The sequence below is a fragment of the Piliocolobus tephrosceles genome, chromosome 4 (assembly GCF_002776525.5).
Source record: "Piliocolobus tephrosceles isolate RC106 chromosome 4, ASM277652v3, whole genome shotgun sequence".
Lineage (NCBI taxonomy): Eukaryota > Metazoa > Chordata > Mammalia > Primates > Cercopithecidae > Piliocolobus > Piliocolobus tephrosceles.
This window is the reverse complement of record NC_045437.1, coordinates 147,089,017-147,112,547: the sequence shown is the minus strand read 5'-3', so window position 1 is coordinate 147,112,547 and position 23,531 is coordinate 147,089,017.

The following is a 23,531-nucleotide window of genomic DNA, read 5'->3' as shown; positions in this document are numbered from 1 at the left end:
GGTTATTTGTAAAAGTATAGTGCCCAGCTTAGTAGAGTCCCACAGTCCTCAGTATTGCTTCCATGTCTGGGATGTGGTATGGTAGCCCTCTTTTCAAGGAATATTGATGATTAGAGGTTATCCTGAGAAGAGGAACCAGGATGGCTAAGATTTCCAGGCCCTCATGTGCAGGACCTCACTAGAAGTAAGCAGGTTGTTTAACTTGGAGGAGAGAAGAGTTAGGGAGGGCATGTTTGCTGTCTTTAAATCCCTAATGAGGAGCCAGCTTCATCTGGGTGGGTCCAGAGGGCCAAACTAGAACCAAAGGGGGAAATGTCAGAGACACTGAGATCAGTCCAATGTAAGAAAAAACTTTGACCATATAATAATTATATCTGTACAACAATGGAAATGACTAGATCTTGAAATAGTGAGCTGTCATTAGAAGTGTTCCAACAGAGGATGAACAACCTGTGTGGACAGAAAACTCATTCAACATTTATTGAGCATCTACTAAATGGCAAATGATTAGTGGGGAGTAGAAAGATATGTGATGTAATTCCTGACCACAGGGTGTTGGAAGTCTACAGTGGGTAGATGACAGGTAAACAGCTATTTATTCTGTGTGGTAAGTGATATTGCAGAGTTTGTGCAAACTTTTGTGGGGACATCAATTCTGCTTTGGATAATCAGAAAGTACTGTGAGGAAGTTACATTTATCGAGACTTGAAGTCTTGAGATTTGGAGTTTATATTGCCGGGAAATAAACTATCAATGCAGGGGAAATTCAGTGAATTGTAAAATCTAAGAAAGAAAAAAAAGAAAGGAAGAGAAAGAAAGAAAGACAAGACAAGACAAGACAAGACAGAAAGGAAGGAAGGAAGACAGAAAGAAGAAAGCACAAAAGCCAGCAAGCAAGAAAGAAGAAAGAAGTGGTTACCTTATCTGGATGGCTGGTGGCTGTGACTCAAGGCTCACTAGATGAAGTGGAGAGAGTAAATAAAGCCAGAGATCTTTAAAAGTCCCAGGCAGAGGCATGGAACTGGATCCAGAAGGAAAACAGCAAGGAGCATACAAAGGTGGTTCTTCCCCTGGATTGCTTTTTTTTTGGAGAGTTAGCCACCTTTGATGCAGTTGGTCACACACTTCCAGTGGCCTGCGAAATCCCTCAGGATCACGGGGAGCTTATGAACTAGTTTGATGGTAGGAGTTTACTGTGAAGCTTGGGTCCCCCCAGATTTGCTTAGATGTATAACTGGGAGACCAGGCGCAGTGGTTCACACCTGTAATCTTAGCACTTTGGGAGGCCGAGGTGGATCACCTGAGGTCAGGAGCTCAAGGCCAGCCTGACCAACATGGAGAAACCCCATCTCTAGTAAAAATACAAAATTAGCCTGGTGTGTTGGCGCATGCCTATAATCCCAGCTACTTGGGAGGCTGAGGCAGGAGAATTGCTTGAACTCGGGAGGCAGAGGTTGCGGTGAGCCGAGATTGCAGCACTGCACTCCAGCCTGGGCAACAAGAGTGAAACTCCGTCTCCAAAAAAAAAAAAAAAAGAAAGAAAAGAAATATAACTGTGAAAGATGGATGAGTTTTGGAAAAGAGGTCAGTTTTGTTTTGTTTTTTCCAAAGGGTGTGGTGGACTGAAGTAGCCAGAGGGACAAGAAGCAGGAGAGTGAATAATCATCCTTAACGCTTTGCAGCATATGAGAAGAGGGGAAGCAAGTCACTCACACTGACAACTCCTTTCTTTAGCTCTAATCAAGACTCAACAAAAAAGGACTTATTTGATGAAGATACATGGCACTTGATGGTAAGGAGTGGCAGGATGATAAACCCGTAAAGCAGTCTGAGACTTAAGGCCTAAGCTTCTGCTTCTGGGCTATGTGACCTTGGATGAATTATCTAACCTCTCTGAGCTTCAATAGTCTGCAAAATTTGCAAAATGAGATACAAGTATTGATCACACCGAGAAGCTGTGGGGATGACACAGGATAATGTTGTATAGCTCTATTAGTATGCTAGCACAGTTCTAGCCATGTGGCAGGGAGTCATGAATTATAACCATTGCTATTATTTTATTCTTAAGAATAATATAAGTTAAAAAAGGAATTAATAGTTAGGGCTTATTGGACTTTGGGGTTGACAATTGATCCAACAAATTTGAGTACCTACCCTGTCCAAGGCACTGATTTTGTGCTGGGAAAACAGCACAGAAAGTCATACAGGCAAGCAAATAAACATAGATAAAGATGAGAGCCATAAAGAAATTTAAAAAAGAACACAGGGGTCACACTATGCTTGTGCTGTGAATAAGAACATTGGCTGAACCTGCAACATTTGGGGAAGGATGTCAATTCCTGAAGGCTGACATGAGGTCTGCATTGAATGTCAGACTGACTCAGTGACTTTATATCCCATATAGTCACACATTCATGTCTTAATGAAGTCAGGTTTCAGACAAATTGGTTCATTCATTTCCGAGGACCCCCATACTTCTTTTGGTCTTGGATAAGTTGAATTACTCATTCACTAAGTATTTTGGCGGAACCTTCAAGTGATGTGTATTTTTAGTACTGGGTTCATGTGTAAAAAAAAAAAAAAAATACATTTAGAGGGGCCGAATGAATAATGGGAGAGGAAAATAAAACAGCAAACTGTGTTTCTCAAATGTCAACTTGGTAGTAATGGAGTAGAAAGTATTGGGTGATTCATAGCATATGTGAGGCTAAAAACAAACATAAGCAAAATACCAAATTGTTCAAAGTCTCACAGGGAGGGTGCCAATCATGAAAGAGTTCGAACTGACCAAAAGAGTGAGAAGGGCCAGCATAGGGGGTGTGGGGAGACAGAGACAGACATTGACATGAAATAGTAAGTTTCAAGAAGAATGTTCTATTTGAATGTGATGACCAAAAGTGTCTTTTTGGAAGAGTTTAGAAGAATGTCTCTCCAGAGCCCAGACGTAGCCTCTGAGTAAACAAGGAAATTGTGGCTTATATCTTTGAATTTATAGTTTGACCCTGAAAATGTGCACTTTGGTCAGCAAAATGTTAAGAGGAATTTTCAACAACAGAAGTAGCTGATAATCATGATTATAAAAACACTTAGCAGTTCCCTATAAATGTCTTCAAAGAAGAGAGTGAGCTTTTAATAACGACTCCATATTGTGAAGTCAAGGCTGTTAATGGCATATACTTTACACACAAACGACTTTAATACAATTTATGCCATCACCTTGAAACCCATTCTAGGAAATATCTCCAAGATTTAGTTTAGATTCTTCTCTGTGATCCGTAGCTGAGCCCCTGATTCAAGCGAGCTTATCATCTATTTTTTTCTGTAGTCTCTTAAGCCTCAAATCTACCATTTATTTTTAGTTTGTGACGTTTCCTTTCTCTGAATGTCATTTTGCCAATCTCCCTCTTGGCTTCCCTCTACTCTTCGATGTTTAGCTCAAATGTCTCTCCTTCGGTGAACTTCTCCTTAAGCAGAGTCACTCATAACTCGATTTGGTTTCCTGCAGCATTTTATACACATCTTTATAATTCCTTTGTTAATCATTGTTATGTCTATTGTTTATTGTTTGTCCTTTAGGTACCAGGTACTGTATTAAGCATATTACATAAATTCTTTACTTTAATACTTGCTATTGCTTTATGAGATAGTTATCATTATCATTCTCATTCATGATTGGGTTAAGTAACTTGCTTCATTTCATCCACCTAATAAGAGATAGCATCTGACTTCTTACTCTAGAACACATACTCTCAAGTACATGCTGTGCGGCCTCTCATACCACCACACTGTTTGCTTTTGCTGGTGTTGCACTTTATTTGTGTTCACGTCTATCTTCCTCTTTACGTAAAACACATGTACAGGTCTTGCCTAGGTTGGAGGGATGGATGAACTATAGGGCTGATCAGGAGTCTATTTACTGGTTCTGTCCATGATGCAGGAGACAAAGTTGTAAGTGTAGTCAAGGTTGACTACTGGGAGGTTACTTGAAGGAAAATGCCGTAGACTGGTGGTCCCCAACCTTTTTGGCACAACAGACCAGTTTTGTGGAAGACAATTTTTCCATGAACCAAAGAGCAGGGGTTGGTTTTGTGATGATTCAAGCACATTACATTTATTGTGCACTTTATTTCTATTATTACTACATTGTAATATATAATGAAACAATTATACAACTCATCATAATGTAGAATCAGTGGGAGACTTGGACTTGTTTTCCTCCAAGCAGTCAGTCCCATCTGGGGGTGATGGGAGGAGTGACAGATCATCAGGCATTAGGTTCTGATAAGAAGTACACAACCAAGATTCCTCGCACGTGCAGTTCACAATAGGAACTCCTCCTCCTGTGAGAATCTAATGCTGCCTCTCATCTGACAGGAGGCAGAGCTTAGGTGGTAATGCGAGTGATGAGGGGCAACTGTAAATACAGATGAAGTTTTACTTGCTCACCTGCTGCTCATCTCCTGCTGTGCAGCCTGGTTCCTAACAGGCCATGACCCAGTACCAGTCTGTGGCCCAGGGACTGGGGACCCCTGCCATAGACAAAATTGGTAACAAGAGTCAAAAATCAGAAATGAAGAAAACAATTCAGGACAATGGAAGTTACACAGGAATCAGAGGTTAAGAAAGATCTTGTTCAGACGAAATTTTAATTGGACACACTAACTACACACACAAAAGAAAGGGCATTCTTTTTCACTTGGTATATACTATGCATGGCCAAGTGTTATAAACTTCTTGGATGTGTTGATCATATAAACCTCAAAATAAGTTTCTAGACTTTCCTGGCATATCAGTTCCTTCTCATTTGGGACGTACGCACATTTCTATTGCAATTCTTACTGCTTAGTATTGTTTAAGAGACAATCATGCCTTGTGGGGCTCAGATATTTTCAAGAACATTGGGTATATCTTATCCATCTTTGTGGTCCAATGTCTAACAACTTGTATGCTATAAAAGGTGGGCCAGTATGTAAATACAATCGAAACAAACAAGAATGTTTTCTATAGCATTTGTAAAATAATTGGCTATTTATTTTTAAAAACCCACAAAATTCATGTTTTCTATAAACAAAACACATAGTACTTTTTTTCTGTAAGTAAGTTCTGGGATACATGTGCAGAATGGGCAGGTTTGTTACATAGGTATACATGTGCCATGGTGGTTTGCTGCACGTGTCAATCAGTCATCTAGGTTTTAAGCCCTGCATGCATTAGTTATTTGTCCTAATGCTCTCCGTCTTCTTGCCCCCCACCCCCTGACAGGCCCCGGTGAACACAGTACTTTTCTAGGGAGTTAAAGATTGATTCAACAACTGGGACATTTAGACAATTGCAGAGAATTTCAGAGATAATGGATCATAACTATGTTTTCCCTCTCCCTTCATTCTTCTGGAAAGGTAGAAATATGTATCCTTTTACAGACTCCCTTGATAACTTACCACCAAGGCCCTGACATTTAGAAGGTAATATTTATTGTAGAGTAGTACGAAATGGACATAGTTTTCATCCCTTAAATGTTTTCTGACTACTAAAAACAGTACCTAGTGGTTGAGAAAACAATTGACCATTTATTTATGTATTTCTTCATTCATGCAATGAAAATATAGTTAAAGCCTTTTGTATGCAAGTCTTTAAGCTACCTACCAGGAATATAACTATGAGCCAAAATAGACATGGTCTTTGCTCTCTTGCTGTTTATTACCAAATGAGAGTCATCAAGTAATTAACTAAAATTATACCTTGCAAAGGGTTTCAAAGAGAGCTATATGGTGCTATGAGAACAAATAATAGGGGAAAGAGAAGCACAGTATAAGCCAAATATGGTGATGTTGGGGTAGGTAGGTCTTGTTGGGTATAACATCATGCTAAGGATTCTGGTATGTTACCCCAAGAGCCACAGACGGTTGTAGGCACTCAGTTAATGAAATTAGATGGTGCTTTCAAAAGACTGCTTTGTTTATAGTGTAGAGAATGGGATGCAGGGATCAAGAGAGAAAGTAAGACACTAATTAGGTGGTTTAGATGTTGGTCTAAGTGAGAGTAGACAGTAACGTGGACCAGGTTTAAGGTCGTGGGAAACTGAAAATGAACTAGTCTCACTATTGTTTTATTTATTTATTTATTATTTTTGAGATGGAGTCTTGCTCTGTTGCCCAGGCTGGAGTGCAGTGGCGCGATCTCAGGGCACTGCAACCTCCGCCTCCAGGGTTCAAGTGATTCTCTTGCCTCAGCATCCCAAGTAGCTGGAATTATAGGCATCCGCCACCACACCTGGCTAACTTTTGTGTTTTTAGTAGAAGCAGGGTTTTGCCATGTTGGTCAGGCTGGTCTCGAACTCCTGACCTCAGGTGATCTCCCCACCTCAGCCTCCCAAAGTGCTGGAATTACAGGTGTGGGCCACTGTGGCCGGCCTCACTTTTCTGATTTCAGATAGAAATCCATGGGTTGAGCAAAACCTACTGGGACTGCTCATTAGCAGGTGGAGAGAAACTAGCTGTGCTACTTAGAAGAAAAAGTCACCTGTGGGCTTTCAGTTTAGTAATTTTTACTTATGCATTTGACCTAATGAAGATGCTTCATCTTGAGGAAATAAATGGATATAGGAGATAATTGGGGACCAAATGGCATAATCATGAAAGCACCCAGTATAGAACTTGATTTTTTTCTACTTTCAGCTTAGTTTATTCCCAACTCCTCATTAAAAAGCATCAGCTTAAAAAAGGCTTTTGTGACATTTAAGAGGTTAAATTCATGTGCTAAATTTTTTTTGACTTAAACTTTGCACAAGACACAAGATTAAAACATGACTTAACTAGGCAGGGCGTTATTTGATCTTTGCATTCCCTGGGACTAGCCTGAGTGCCTTATTTAAAAAAAAAAAATGAATGCATAAGAAGAAAAAAGAAAAACTGAAGAGAGACATCAGATTAGTAGAAATAAAACATAAAAGGATCTGATAATACTACATGGGAATGGAAAAACATAAGGCAGATTTTGAGTCTTCTTCAATTTTCAATTTGACTGTCTGATTTGTAATTTACATTTGTTTGTTGTTGTCTTTATGCCAAGATCAGTTTCTGTCCATCTGCATGTGCAAATGTAATAAATTAAATAGTTATTGATGCTGTGGTTATCTATGGTATTTCCAGAGGTCTTTAGTGCAACCATGAAAATAAACACTGGACTGTTTCTAAAAATTCTTGCATACTGAGAATTGAATGGTGGGTCCCAGAGAAACTTGATACACCCGGACTGGTTTTTCTTCCCCTCTCGGTTTTTATTTCACAGGCAGCACTGCTCTGGGGAAGCACTGGGAGTGTGGGCTATCAGCAGATACTTTCTGAGTCTAGAGAGCTGAGTGCGCAGGGAAATGAGGGCTCATAAAGTTTCCTATAAAGAGGAGAGATGACACTGATTAGTGTGTACTGGGCCAGGATCAATATTATGAGCCTAGTGGCTTTGGGGAGTTATCCACAGGGCGGTGGATGTTTTCTTCTGCTTTATAGCTACTGGAAAGCCAAAAGAACTGGCTTAAGGTCACAGAAAAAGTGAATCAAGGTCCAGGCTAGTCCTCAACCCATGAGGGCCAAACCACTCCCCTCTCTATTGGTAAAGCTCTGGATTATCTTCCTCCTGCAGACGTTATCTTCTCCTGTATTCATTCTCACAGTTGGAGGCACTATTATTCATCCTGTTGGCCCAGCCAGAACTCTTGGGCTCAATCTCAAAAGCTTTCAGACTCTGGCTGGTCTGATACAGATACATGAAATGACCAAGAATAAGGCAAATGGGTGTGGAGGACCTATGAACAACTGAAGACTTTCAAATGTAAATGAAAAAATAGACCACGCTCATCTGAGTTGCTACCTTGGTCTTAGAGTCATCCTCAACTTCTCTTTTTTTCAAGCACACATCTTACAAATTCCTTTACCCAGCTGAGCCTACCTTTGACCTAACGATTGAATCTCGCTCTTTTTCTCCCTTCCTATTGCCACTGCTTTAATTCAGGGTCTCATCATCTCTCCTTCTACCTGGCCTAACTTCAGGTTAGACATTACACTTTTCCTGCATCTATCCATTGCATTGCCCACAAAGTTATCTAAAGCCTGAGTGTGATTATGTTATTTCCTGATTTATGAACTTTGGTAGTTCTGAACTGCCCATAGGCTGAGGGCAGGAGGGCCTCAGCATGCCTAACCAACCCGACTTTCCAGCCTCATCTGCTACCACCCCTCTCCTCTTGTCTTGTGCTCTAGAATATCAGGCTACTTGCTGGTCTCTCAAATGTGCCCAAAAAGGCAATGCTCACTTAGTATGGGGGATTAGCTCCTGGAAATAGAAATGCTACCTGAACTAACCACATGTGGGGTCATGTCAGCATGATACCCCCAAAGAGCCATTCCTAGCATCAGGTGTAAAAAATGGCTCTTTGAATTTTGTCAAATCCTCTGAAATCACAACATCCCTCTGGCCATAGTTTTTTCCAGGCCACGGGTCACGCAATTGTTAGTCAGTCACCCCAAGCTCCAGTCATGCTTATGACAGGTCTTATAACATTTAAGGAATGCTCCTTATTGTTTGTGTCCTTAACCATTTTCTTGAGGTTTCTCTGGTAAACCTTGCTTTTTAAGATCTAACCTGGTTCTCTTCCTCTTTCCTTAAACAGTTCCAGAACTAATACTGGAAGTTTTTCCCCAAACATTATAAGTGAAACCTGTTCCCTAAAACACAACATAAATAGCAGCAGAAAAGTCACAGAAGACAAAACTCAACAAATTGTATTAGAAGAGTGTGGTAGGGTCCTCATTGGTTGAGAATTTGCGTGGCCACTCACTAGCCATGAGCATATAGTACAATTGATAAAATATATAATATCTACTTATTGTGCCTATCCAAACATCCATTCACATATGTGTGTGAATACATTTACATATGTAAAAGATACTCTCCAGAGAGTGTGACAAAGACCTGCATAGATGAGATGCATGTATGTTTGTACTTGCTATTCCCCCAGCCTCGGGTAGACTCCTCTTTTTTAACTTGGTGAATTGCTACCCATGCTTTAGGCTCTGTTTACATGTTACCTAAACACTTTCTCTTCATAGTGTGCTCCACAGACTTGTGGCACCAGCATCTCCCTAAAGCCTGTTATAAATGCGGAATCTCAGGCCCCACCCCACATCTATGGAATCAGCATCTGCATTTTACCAAAATCTCAAGGTGTTTTGAATGCACATGAATGCTTGAGGAGCACTGACCTTGTCTATACAACCTTCCTTCACCCCTCCAACAAAACAAAAGGCTTTGCTCATACACTTGGTGTTATTTTCGTCTTTATCACATTGTATCATGTGCACCTTTAACAAGAGTAGGCCCTTGACAATGTTTGCTGAAATGCATTAGGACATATCAATCCAGGCATCTGCTATTTATTATGCTGTTTGCAATAACACACTCTAGTTTAGTTGACCCAACCTCCTCCTCTCTTTCAGAGGTTTCGAAAGTTTAAAACCTGATTTTCTAGGCTTCTTAACCGCCAGATATGGCCATGTGATTGTTCTGCCAATGAGCTGTAAGCAGAAATGTGCTAGTACTTTATCTCCTCTTTCTTCTTTTGCCTGAAATATACGACGTTGGAGGTACTTCTCTTTGCCATCAGAAGCCAAAAGCACAAGACAAGGATAGAAGACCAATAAGAGAAAAATTTGGATTCTTGAAGGCATCTTTCTGACCCCAAACTGCTACTCTATAGGCTTCTTATGTGAACAAACACTTCTTTATGTGTTTATGCTACTGTCAGTTTGTTGTTAATGGAGCCGAATGCATTTCTGACCAATACATTGGCAAATCCCATTTGAATTTGCTCTCTTTATTAGTCCTTGCTGGGGGCCCTTCAGGTGAAATACAACAAAGTATTACAACAATGGCTTTTTAATTGTTCTTTTTATTCCTATTCTATTTCACTAATTGATTTAGAAAAACATTTACTCCTAATATTCCTGCAATGGGAAATAGGGCCATGGGACATATAAAATTTAAATAACTTACTGCTTCAAAAAACCTAGTTGTAGGTTTTGGTGAAGTCATTAATATTGGACTATCAAAGAAATTAGTCAAGGCTTCTGGTCAATATCAGAACAGAAACCTCTCCTCTTGTCCTTTTGACATCTTGGCTGCTCCTCAAGTGGGAGCGGGCAGCCACATGAGGAAGTTTTTTTTAAAATATGGCACTTTGGATTGCTTTACAGGAGCTCTGTGAAAACGTCTCTCTCTGAGTTATGTGTAAATCCAGCCACTGTCTGATTCCCATAGCATGGGGCTGCTTTGGGTCATTCCAGCCTCTCAATATTTCCCAGACCTCAGTTACGCACAAGCTATGTTTCACTGGGAAACACTATGCGGGCCAAATGGGAAAACTAGGTGTTGATAGCCTTACTAAACGGAGTGGAATTTTGTTTTATTAGCCTGTGAGACATCTTGCTCCTCAAACTTCTCTGTAAACTCTGCATGGTATTTTGCCCTCACTATATCGCTATATCTCCGTCAAAATGTGGCAGCTGTTTCATGGCTCATCATGAAAATACCATCAAAAATACCCTTAGAATCCAAACGATGCAAGCTGAGCTGTCCTAGAAGCTTTACACATCTATTTTCTTGGTGCCATCTGACCTCTGACCCACAACCTGGTGTCTCCTGGCATATCAGGTTGTCCTTTGTTATTCTGTATTTGGGCCTCATCCTTACCTAGCCACATTCTCAGACTGTTCCAGGTGGATGCTATATTTAACAAATCCAGAGAAAAGACTGGCCATAACAGGCGCTCAAAGTCACAGTAAACACACCTGTGGACAATCCCCTGGAGCACATTCTTCTGAACACCCTCAACGAAATAAACCTTTGTCCTCTGAGGTTGAATCTGAGTTTGAAAAATTGACAAAAGTCATTTAGAGATGGATCAAATCTCAAGCTGTGTGACTTGGCTTTTTATAAAAGGCCATCCAGTGAAGAAAATGCGTGAACAAACAAGTTCCACTCTGGTCCTGGTCTCTGAAGACAATTTCAAAAGGGAAGGAATGAAGCATTGTTGAAGCAGCCTCTTACAGAACCACTTGGAAGGCCATGCTGAGTTAGGAAATTATGTCAGGTCCCTTAAATAATCAGCCTCCATTTCTAATCCATTAGTTCTCAAATGTTATCCTGCATCAGATTCTCCTGTGGGACCTGTTGAGGCACAGATTGCCGAGCTCATCCTCAGAGTTTCTGATGCAGTGGGTCTCGGGCAAGGCCAGATAATTTGCATTTCTAACAATTTTCCGGGTGATGCTGACTGACGCTGTTGGTTCTGGACCACACCTGGAATTGTGCTTTAATCAAACCTTATATTTTTATCCCATCAAGTCAGCTAACTGCTTGTCAGTTCTGAGATTTAAAAAAGCAGTATGGCACAGTCACATAGTACCCTGTACCCTGATTCTCAATGATCTTGACATTTCATATTTTATGGTTACATGGTTTATAATGTGCACTGGATGGTGGATCACCAGGCACATCGAGTTACAGATGAGTCTGGAAGGAAAGTGTGTTACCGTCAGAGACGGTAGGGCAGATGGGGTGAGCAGGGCAGGATGTAGAGGTGTAATTGCCACAAACAATTGTCACAGTTACTGCATAAGATGGACAATCATCTCATTCTGAACCTGGTCAGTGAGCCCATGAATGGATTTCATTTGGTTTCAGCACTTAACATTTCAGTCTAACTTTCGGAAGGAACCACCGTTCGTCTAGACACAAGTTTGTCATGTTTTTCAGGTTTGTGTGGCCAGGTATTCTAGCTAGATATTTGCCTCTGCTTTCATTTTGTCTCCTCCACACTTGGATACACAACAGGTGAGCTCCTGGCCTGAGGCACAAATTGGTGTAAGTTCAAGATTTATACTCATGACTCCTGGTTGATTTTATAATTTCTTCTCTATTCTACTTTAACTGGAAAAGAAATCTCTGAGTAACTCCAGAGCATCAGCTAGCTGCATTATGAATTCCTATAGTTTTTAGCTACATATTATATGATTATTATATGTTCCTTTAGTAAACCCTTAATTATGCAGAGTTTTAATATTCTGTATTTGCTTTAAAAAATCACGGCAGTGCTCAGAGGAAAATCAGTGACCTTAAGGAGGGCAGCAGCACTCCTCCCACAGAGTGCTGCTAGCTGGTCTCTACTCCAGCCCTACCAAGTGCTCCTTGCCATGTGGAGGTCTGGCTGGCCACCCAACTCACATTCATCAGGCGCTGTGCCAGGCACTCTTCTGGAGATGCAAGGGGCTCAAACCTATCCTCTGCTCTCAGAGAGTTACGCAGGGTCTACAAGGCCAGAAGTACATCAAGTGGAAAGTTTCTAATCATTTTCCTGTTCTTCTCTTGTTCCTTCTCAAATTCCTTCCCAAGGAAGCCCATGCTTTGAGTTACCAGAACACTGATAACTCCTCATGTACACCAAACTACCTGCCTGCATTAAGAGGACATCTATGACCAGAAAACAATGTATGTTTGACAGAGATTTATAAACACAGAATGGGAAAAAAAGACCCTGATTTGAGAGGTTCTTTCCTTTTATCCTTGCAGGCCAGGGAATTTCAGAAGCAGGTCTCCTTCAGAGAAGGGAGCTGGGAACGCAGCGGGTGCGCTCGGTGCTCTGAAGAGAGCTAAACGACTCTTCAGTTTCTAAATATTTGCATTCCATAATTGTCTTTGGGCTGAGTCACGAGGTGGGCACGCTCCCTCTGTCCCCGGGGATGAGCCGCTGCGTGGTTAACAGGTTTCATTTCCTGCACTCGGTGACTAATGGACACTCTTTCAGTCTGGTCACATCTCTCCTTCAAAATGGTACTTGATCGGGCCCGCCTGTCTGCCTGCTGCAAGACCCAGCGCGCTGCGAAGAGACTGCCCGAATTCATAGGGCTTGTGATCCCGCATTGCCAGGCGTTGTTCTGAGTCTCTCCTCTTTTCTTAATTCTCCTTTCCTTCTCCGGCCAAAATAAACCTAAACCAAATCCTTGGGATTGGGGAGTGTCCTTACTGTCTGCTGATAGACAGGGATTGGAGTATTAGGGGATAGGACAAAAAATATTGACTGTGGCATTTTAATGGGGTTGTAACTCAGTTTCATGACACAACTTGGGAACTATAAAGGCATTTGGAAATGAGAATACTTAAGATTAAGCATCATGAACTGCCTTGATTTTCCCCCCCTTTATAAGCATAGAAAACAAAGCCAGCCATTTTTCACCTATGACATGGTAGGATGGGAGGGTGCATCTTCAAAAAGTTTCCTCTCATTCTGGTTATGACATTGATTGGTGGTCTTGGCTTCAGAAAATTCCAGATGGATGATGATGGATGAATTTCCTGGGGTTAAGGAAGTGATTTTTTTAAAGGAGATATTTTGGTGATCACACTCTTACTCACGTTGAGGGCTAACGCTGTAACCTCAGATGAAAATATTTCACTTCACAGAGGTTCTGGGGTTCCACATTTCTGATGGAGCCCTTTTCTGATGAGGGCTTGATGGACATATTCACACATATTGGTGCTTCCCAGCAAGCTGTGATTGCTATCCGTGGGGTATCAATCTCAGTGCACACTTGGGTGTTCAAGATGATCTCATTTCTTTACTATGCTTTATTTTGATTAAAGTCAGACTCTCCATGCCCATCCTACCAGCCAGCATGGCAGGAAGGCTAAGCTCAGTCATTGTTGGCGCTCTCTCCTCCTTGGGTAACACAGACACCTAAAATCATGCCCAATTACCAATTCATCATGGTTACTACTAATGTCCTCATTATCTAGCCCTTCTGGTTCTCTCAAGGTCCTGTAGTCTCCCTACTTTTGTGCTCCACTTACAGTATGAGAAGAAGGCTGGAAAACCTTTGCCCAGGGTTCTGCCTCCTCAGTTGTACAAGGCAGCCTTCCCATTCCAACTCCTTAGGGGTGGAGCTTATCAATGGCACTGAATTTGGCTTTTCCATGGCCAGATGACTGTCCCCTTTTCCAGGCTCAAAAACATGTCTCCTTTCTCTTGCCTTATTTTCAAAGACATTTATCTGCCCCATCTTCTTGTCTCAGGATACCTAAGATCGTATCCTCAGAGAGCTTTAACTTTTTCAAGTCAGGAGGAGCCCTTGTCTTCAGCTTCTGACTTTTCTGCCCTGTAAATTTCTTTTAGGAAGTCAAAACTAAGGGCCTATCAACTTGCTTGGGGTAAAAAGGGGGGATAATTTGGAAAATGAGCAAAAGGCAAAACTGAAGTAAATTAAAGTAAGTTCAGGGTAATGCTGGAAAGAGGTGGAATTTCACACAGAGAAGTAGACATTGTATAGAACCCTGGTTATAACCACATGATGGTGTTACAAATGGAATAGTTCATCCTAAGAGTAGGGGTGGATGAAAAGACAGAGAATCATCACATTGGGCAGTGTAGTGTTGTGAGCATCAAATGCCCAGCAGGAGGCAAACTTCCTCCAGGTCCCTCATGCACACAAGAACCAGGAATGAGAAGGATTAGAATAGCAACGAGAACAAATTGAATAGGAAGTTGAGTGGGTAGAGAGGGTGGCTGGCTTAATCATGAGAAGGTGCTGCTATTTTTGTTTGAGAAGAAGGAGATGTTATAAAGGGCATTTTGGGTAATTGCTAAATAGAAAAATCAGGAAGAATCTAGTAAAATTGAGCAATGAAGTTGTCCCCATCAGTTCACAAATAATAGCTCATATTTTATAAAATATATACTCCCTGCCAGGCACCATTCTAAGTATAGATAGCACCATCCCTAGTTTATAAATGAGGAATCCAAGACTCTAGACATATCACAGACCTAGAAAGGGAGGGAGGCTAAAATGCAGCTTGAGCAAGCCCAGTACTCGCTGACCCCAATTGGGTCAAGTGCCCTTCCCTGAACTGCCTCTGGGATTACATGGATTAGAGGCTCGGGTTGTTAGACCCAAGTCTCTTTTACACTCATCCCTGCATGGTTCACAGGAGTCCATAGTACTTGAGACACAGGGACAAGGAGTTGTAGATTTCTAGAGGAAAATCAGGGTGCTTTTGGCTGGGTGTGGTGGCTCATGCCTGTAATCCCAGCACTTTCAGAGGCTGAGGTTGGCAGATTGCCTGAGGTCAGGAGTTCGAGACAAGTCTGGCCAACATGGTGAAACCCTGTCTCTACTAAAAACACACAAAAAATTAGCCAGGAGTGGTGGCATGTGCCTGTAATCCCAGATACTTGGGAGGCTGAGGCAGGGGAATTGCTTGAACCAGGGAGGTGGAGGCTGCAGGTTGCAGTGAGCCGAGATCGTGCCACTGCACTCCAGCCTGGGTGACAGAGCAAGACTCTGTCTCAAAAAAAGAAAAAAAGAAAATCAGGGTGCTCTTATCAGAAGAAAGGCATTGAAACAACAGGCATTCCTCAGAAGGCAGAGAAGAGGAGCTATTCTGTAGCTAACCTCTGCACCCCTGACCCCAAAGACGCCCTTTAAGCATCTCCTTAGAACCCCTATGAAATAAGGAGCACATTTGAAAGTACTTGTCTTGCATCAGTAAGGAAGAACCAGCAGTAAGCATTAAAATTTCTTGAGCAACAAAACAGATGTTACCAAGTCCAAGCAGTGAACCTTGTACTCTTAACTAATAAGGGAGTTCCTTAGATCTCACCCAGAAACTATTTTTGGTTTTGTTTCAAACAATTTTAATAAGCTTGGCTATCTGATTACCCCATCCCAAGCCAACCAAAGTGAAAAAGGGCATCCTCTGGCCACTGGGATATAATGTCACTGTTTGTTGTTCTACTCTCTTACTTCTAGTTAGCAGGGACAGAAAGATTGGAACATAAATCTTGGCAGTGTAGCTCTGGGATCTTCAAGTGTCCTTCAGCAAGTCAAGCACAAATGCTTTCCCAGTAACAGAGCCAGCGTTCCCAGGATAATTTTCCTTCCACTTTAAACCATAATGGTTTGTGAGAGCCGTGAGGATGCTCAGTTAGAGTTGTGCCATTTGGATGTTTTATTCGGCATCACTAAACTGGATCAGAGGAGTGCCTGCCAACTTGTGTGTTGTAGACAGGTCAGGTAGACAGTACAGCGTGTAACTCCCTCTGTCTCATTGGCTCTCAGTCTCACTCATCTCTGTACTTCAGCAAAAGTCATGGTATTGCCCAATGTGAATTTTCCCCCTCCTTGGCTAATGCAAACAAGTGTGGCCTGCCTCTCTCTGACCATTTCCTACCCACAGAGGCACTCTCTTTCCTCCAATATTAAGCTGAGTGCCAAAGTGTATACACATGGACAAAACTATTCTTGAGAGAGTAGTGACTTTGCAATAGGAGAAAGGGCCAAAAATATTCTCACATTTCCTTGGGGTGACTGGTTCCCCACAGATTGCTGACACTTGGCAGCAGTGAGTGTCAAGTTTGAAAGCTGGAGTTTGGGCTGGACTGATTTGGATGCTAATCCCAATTTAATTGTTTATAACCCTGAACCAATTTATTTTTCCTTGACTATAGAATGGGGATAATATTAGTGCCTGTAGCCCACGGTGGCTGCAAGGCTCAAGTGAGATGACGTGGGCAAAGTGCTTAGTAGTGGGTTGGGTGTCCAGTTACACACTTGGCAAATGTTAGTCCCTGCAGTTATTATAATTGTTATGATTATTAGCAACACATTGTAGCTACATACTTAATTTAAGAGTGTTAAGAATGTTCTCTCTTCGAACAATGTCAATGTGTTCTGCCAGTAGTTTTGTTTTCTTCTCTGATGTGTAAATCCAAACAATTCAAAGACCGTCTTTGGAATTTGACAATTCTGGACTTAAACCTTGATTTTATTGCTTATTAACAGTGTAGCTTAGGAGAGGCTGCTTTCAGAGTCTCAGTTTCCTCCAAGTAAAATCTCAGTTAATTCATCTTTAATGTGGATAACAAAGTACCCATGTCAGAGGCTAGTTTTGATGAGTAGGTAAAGAGTAAACACTTGGGAAATGTTACTGATGACTGTTCTTGTACATATCTGGACTCTAATCAGATAATTTTCTTTGGTTGAATCTTGAGGCAAACAACACACTAGCAGCAATCCCTTGTAGTTTTCTAGTTTAATGAGAGACCTGGTATGTTCCAACAGTTTGTGATTGTAAGTTGTCATTGCTAATGTAGAATTTTGAAAACTGTTAATGTTAACAATTTAGATTTGGGAAATAGGATGAGCTTTTAAGAATAAGTATATAATTTTTGTCATTGGATCTTAATCTATTGAAGCAATACAATGCACCTATGCTTTGGAATCAGGTAGATCTGGGTTTGAACCACAGCTGTTTCTTAACTAGGTTATGGTCCTGACTCAATAGAAAAACTTCACTGAACTTCAGCTCTCCTATGTAAAAATGGAATATTAATCTTTCCCATGGTGTTGTTGTAATGATCAAAAAAGGATAACATAAATGAAGTACCTGACATATAGTAATCAAGTTAACTGTTGCTGTTGTTATGGAAACATAACTTTGATGAAAACTATGAAAGAGAATTGATAGCAAATGAAAGAAAAACTGTACCAAGTAAATTTTAATGCATCTATTTAGGATGATGAGCAAATATCTCATTTTCCATCAATCAAGCTGGCTGGCCCCAGAATCAGTGACAACAGAGTTAGTAAATAAGGGCATTTGGATTAGCGTATGCCACATGATTAAACTTCAGACTACTAGGGGAAAAACAATAACAACAGTGCAATCATTGCATTTAATTAGAAGCCTCATCAGGGTGGGATGAAGGCACTAAATATGGCTGGGAATCATCAAGAATGAGGCAACGATCCACTCAATTGTGGAGCTGCATATGAGCAAGTGGTACTCATACTGAGGTCAGTGGGCTGAGGCTCTTTGCTTCGTTGCTAGGCAACAAGGGACCTGCTATTCTGTAGCCCATCAATATCAATATGAAGCATTAACCAAACCACACTCCTGGTTCCACTTATATGATGACTGCATGGAAATGCTGGGTAACAGAAGAGGATTATGTAATGTGGAAAAAGTGAAAGTTGGCACTGCACAGCAAAGCTTCATCTTTGAAGCAGGAGTGATTCAATAGGAAAGATCATCTGCTGGTTGTGGTTCCTGCTTAAAGATGCTGGAGGAAGCATGAGACGTGGACCCATGCCAAGTCTCTGTACCACAAGGTGAGGTAAAATGTTGGAATTTTTCGGCTAACATGAGCCACAAGAACAGTCAAAGTAGATGATAATCCTTGTCCAAAAGTATAGCTTTTAAGACTGAATTACTCTGGCTGTAAATTCACCAGTTTATCAGCAAGTTCCTTGTAAGAGTCATTTGCAACTTTAATTATCCCAATAACTAATTCAATAATGCATTTCACCCTGGCCATATGGAGAAAGACTTAGCTTCTATAGTCCCTAAGCATATGTCAATGCAGTTATATTTCACGGTATTTTATATTATAAAGGTACTTGCACCAGAGGGGAAGGTAATTAACATTGCATTGGGTTGTCATCTTGTTTATTTAATCAGCAGTATCAACTGCCCCTTTACTAAGCCATGAGAGTTGACATAAAACAAAATAAACTAGTGTTTTGATCTTATTTTTATAAATATGTTCCTATCTCTTAAATTGGGAATACAAAACAATATATTCAATTTAATTTGAAATAGAATTTTCAACTGGAGAGTCAGTGTAATTGAAGTACGATGTGTTTGGGTACAAGAGCCCCCTGGGTATTGCCTAAAATCAAACAGTAGATATAACTTTCCATAAGAAAAGCCCAAAGAGGCTAATTAGATAGAAACATGGAATACTAGGAAGAAGAAAATGGGATATGTGGAATTTTTTGAAGATTTTGAGTCAATTATGCAACCATAAGACAGGAGCCATGGGAAAAAGTTGGAGAAAGAAACATAGTTGTATGCAAGAAGTTGTATACAGTGTTATTGTAACACCAAGGGAGTGTTAGAATAACCACAGGTGAGTGGAGTGGTCATAATTAGTCACTGCTCATTTGTGCCATCAGTCATCCCAGTTGTTTTGACGCAATGTAACCTTTGGTCATAGATTTCTTTCACTCTTCTGGTTCTCACATATGATTTTGTTTAGAGAACTGGCCTGCACACTCAGCCCATTGGGCTCTTCAGGGACATCAGTAGAGATGCTCCCGGGGCCACTAAAAGGCAAGATTTAATTCACCATTGTGGAAGAGTGAATGAAATTCACTTTCATCTTATGGGCGAGGGAAAAAGAAAGATGCCTAGGAATTATACTGGTGGGGCTCCTGGGTGGCTCCCTGGAACCCTGGCTAGGTAATTTAGCTATGCCAATTAAGTTGTGGCCACTGACCCAACTTCAGGCATTTGCCAAGTCAGGCTGAAGTTCTTCCCTAAGTTCCACATGGGTTTAGTTCAGACCAGACACCCTAGCTATGCCTCAGAATATTTCAGAACAGCTTGTTCTGAAATATTTCTTCCCTTGCTCAGGGAAGAAAGGACCCAAAAAGATCATGAGTAATCAAAAAAGTCATGTGAATACACAAATAATTTTCAAAGAACTTGTATGCATTCTTACACGACTAACTCCTTGGTCTTTATATTGTTGTTAGTCACAAATTATCTTTCTAGAGCAGGCCAGAAGAGTTAAGAGAAAACCAAACTAAGTGAATCATGGAACCACCCTGATTTTCACAAATAATTACTGAGAATTTTTCTGCTTAAGGCACAGGGCTAGGTATTATGTGCTGGGTATAAAGTAAATAAAACAGATACGCCTCTTGCTTGTTCTGAAAATTTGGGATTGCTCTTAACTAAAACATTAGCAAATACAACCAAGAAGAATATTTACAACGTAATATGTCCTAATAGAATAGAATATATTCAAATAATGCAAGGATGGTTCAATAATAGCAAAACTGTTAATTAACCATAGTACTAGGTCAAAGGAAAAATGCCACTTGATCTGTTTTTTTTAACAGGTGCCAAAGATCCATTCAATAAAAAGTGCTAATAAAATAGTCCTGTAAGTATATACAATTAGACATATTCTATTTATAAAATATAAAAATATAAAATATCTGAAATATGCTTAACAAAAAAAAATTAAGATTTACAAAGAAAACTTCAAAATTCTACTTCTAAAAATAAAACTTGAAAAACTAGGAACCAGATCAGGTAGAGATATTTAGTATTGTAGAGTTACTAACTCACCCCAAATTGATCAGTGAAAAGTGATCTTAATCACGATAATAATTTATCCCTCCCCACCCCTTTCTCTCTCTCTTCTTTCATTTTTTTAGAACTTGACAAGGTGAATAGAAAAAGTCTGTATGAAAAAATAAACTAAAATACAGATTAAGTTATAAAGGCTCAACTGAAAATTTTTTAAAAATAAGAATTCTGATGAGTGGACTACTTCCTACAGAGATTACAATGTAAAACTACAGTAATAAAATAGGTTTGTTTTGGCATAGACAACATAAGAAATAGCAGAGTCCAGAAGGAAGCTTTAATATCCGAGTAGACTCATATAGATGTTTAGTATATGATAAAGGAAAGCTTTTCAAACTAGAGAGGAAAACTCCAATAATTCAAACAAATGGTTTTGGAACAACTGACTAATCATTTTGAAAACAAAATAAGGCCATACCACTCCTTTCGTTAGATAGCTCAATGATTTGATACATATATTTAAAGAGTAAAGCTAATAAAGTACTAGAAGAAAATGAGAAAATTTGATAAAATTATTTCTAAGCAAGACAATTAACACAAAAGACAGACAGGAGATATATGATAAATTTAAATCCATAAAATTAAAGCACTTTGTATGGCAAAAACTAGAACAAGCTGGGAAAAGTATTTCCAACACCCATAATAAAAAGCAGCTAATTTTCTTAACATTAAAATCTTATTATTTTAAATATTATAGATCAATAGTAATTACTTTAATTATAAATAAATATTTAAATATTATAAATCAAGAAGACTATGACTGATAATGCAAAGAAAAATGGGAATGAGGAAAGATATAAACTTCCAGTTTATAATAAAAACCAAATGGCTTTTAAACATGAAAGATATTCAACTTACTCAAAGGTAAGACAATGAAAAGAAGGTGGATTTTTTCACCTATCAAGTTGGCAAAGATGAAAATGCTGAATAAGTAGTGTGGTCAAGGGTATAAAGAAATAAGCCATCTTACATAATGTTGGTAGGTAGGACTATAAATTGGTATAAATTCTTCAGGGGGCAGCTTAGGAATGTGTGTCAAATCTTAAATGCACATATATCTTGACCCAGCAATTTATGTTTAAAAAGTTATCCTATTATACTCATTCACTTCTGCCAAGTGAAATATCTATATCTTATATATATATTTCACTTCAATATTCCAGCCAAAACAGAGAACCTAAATATTTATCAGTAAGTGTTTAATAAATAGACTTATAGCTTTAGATTTGTTAAGATAGAAAGATGTCCAAGGTATTATTATTAAGCTTAAAAAGGAAAAATAAATTAGTATTATTCTATTTGTTAAAAATTAAGGCATCAAATATATGTTTGTATATGAACACACTATTTCTGTAAGGACATACAAGAAGCTGTTAACTATAGATATCTCTGAGAATTGGGGCTGAGAATTTGAAGGGTTATGGAAGGAAACCTTTTACCTTTTATCTTTATATATTATTTGATTTCTTGCTATGCAAATGTGTTGCTTTTATGATAAAAAGAAAACTTTTCCTTTTTTGCTACACTGTACCTCTAAACAAAAATCTCATGTGTAGTAGTATTGTTTTGGATACAGTCTGACTTGCTAAAAATGTTGAATTTATCATTGAAACCCTCACTTACCTGAATAAAATAACCTCTGATCTTCATGAAATACATTTAAGTGGTAATCTGGTATTTAAAGACTCTTTTCAAAAGGATTAATTTCAAAATCCAAGAACTGGATAAATTTTAAAATATAGTTTTTAAAGATAAACATTATTTTCCAAACAATATCACTGACAAACCTATTGTATACACACACACACATATATATAGTATAATTTTTTAAATACCAGTAAAGACCTAAAAGTAATAAAGGCAGTGTTGCAGTGATAACTTGAAGAAGCTGATGAAACTTTCATTACGGTATATTACCTGGAAATGGTTAAGATTTTGAGACTTTATAGACGGTGGAAATTAAAAGCAAGCCTGTGAATATGACAGATTACAGATGGAATCCTGTTTTTAAAGAATGGTCCATTTTTAATGTACTATGGCCACGTTTGTTGTCATTCAAATAATAGTACCATTTAATTATCATATAATTACTTTGTAATCTTGGTTTAAAAGCGGCTTCAAATTTTGATGTTTTTTCTATACCCAGAGTCCTAGCAAAGCCATTTAAAAATTCAAATACAAAATAGGTACAGTACCAAAATGAAATCACCATGTTTCTTAAAATCTCATGATTTAAGAGAATTTGTGAGCATTTTCTGGAAATGGAACCTCTGTGGAGCCACTACGCCTATAAGGCCGCCTGATAATACCAATCAGATGTTTCAACTAGGACTTAATGAATAAAGAGGGAGAACAGCCAGTCCCCTATTATGCAGTAAAGCCAGATGACAACTGGTAATCAAGAATAAAGATTAATAAGTGAATCTCAGTTTTTATCTAAAGTATAAAATTAGGAACTCAATAAAATATGAAATCTATAGATAGTCCTCAATTTTTTTTTTAATTCATTGAATTTTTCTTGTGTTAGACAAAGCAATAATTTATTATGGTTTCTAGCGATATTGGATTTTGCTAATACAAACTGAAGTTAGAGATGGACAAACTGGCTATGTCCCTCAATGTCTTCAGTCAGAACAAGACCCTATTAATCAGATGAAATTATCAAAAATCTGAGCATAATGGGAGAGAATGTATTGAAATCTTCTGGAAGGGAATAAGCTAAACTGTTTTACTCTCATCTGCTTCATTAATCAATACTAGCCCAGAGAGGATGCTAGGGATATCTGAAAAAGTTGGTCACAGTGTCACCGAGTAGAAGTCATTCTAGATATGGAATGAGGGGCTCTGGGTCCTAAGTCTGGCTCTGCTAAGAATCATCTGGCTGATTAGGGGTCAACTACTGAATCTCTGGAAAATTCCGTTTATTATTTGAGAAATGCAGGGACTGAGTTAGGCTTCTAAGCGCCTTTTTAGCTTTTAGTCCATAAATAACATTTGTTGCCACCTTTGTCTGGAAATATGTATTAATACAATGGTAGGGAATCTGAAGAAATAGGTGGTCATTCTGTCGTCACATAGGACTACTTCAGCACATATGGGGAGACACTGCCTTTCAGTGACTTCCCCGAAAACATGTGGAATGATTGATGCATGCAAACATGCTACAAGCACTTTTATTCACCAACATATTATGCAGCACCTAGCACAATGCTACTATAAGTAGCCTATGTCACAATTACTCAACCCTGCCATTTTAGTGCAAAAAG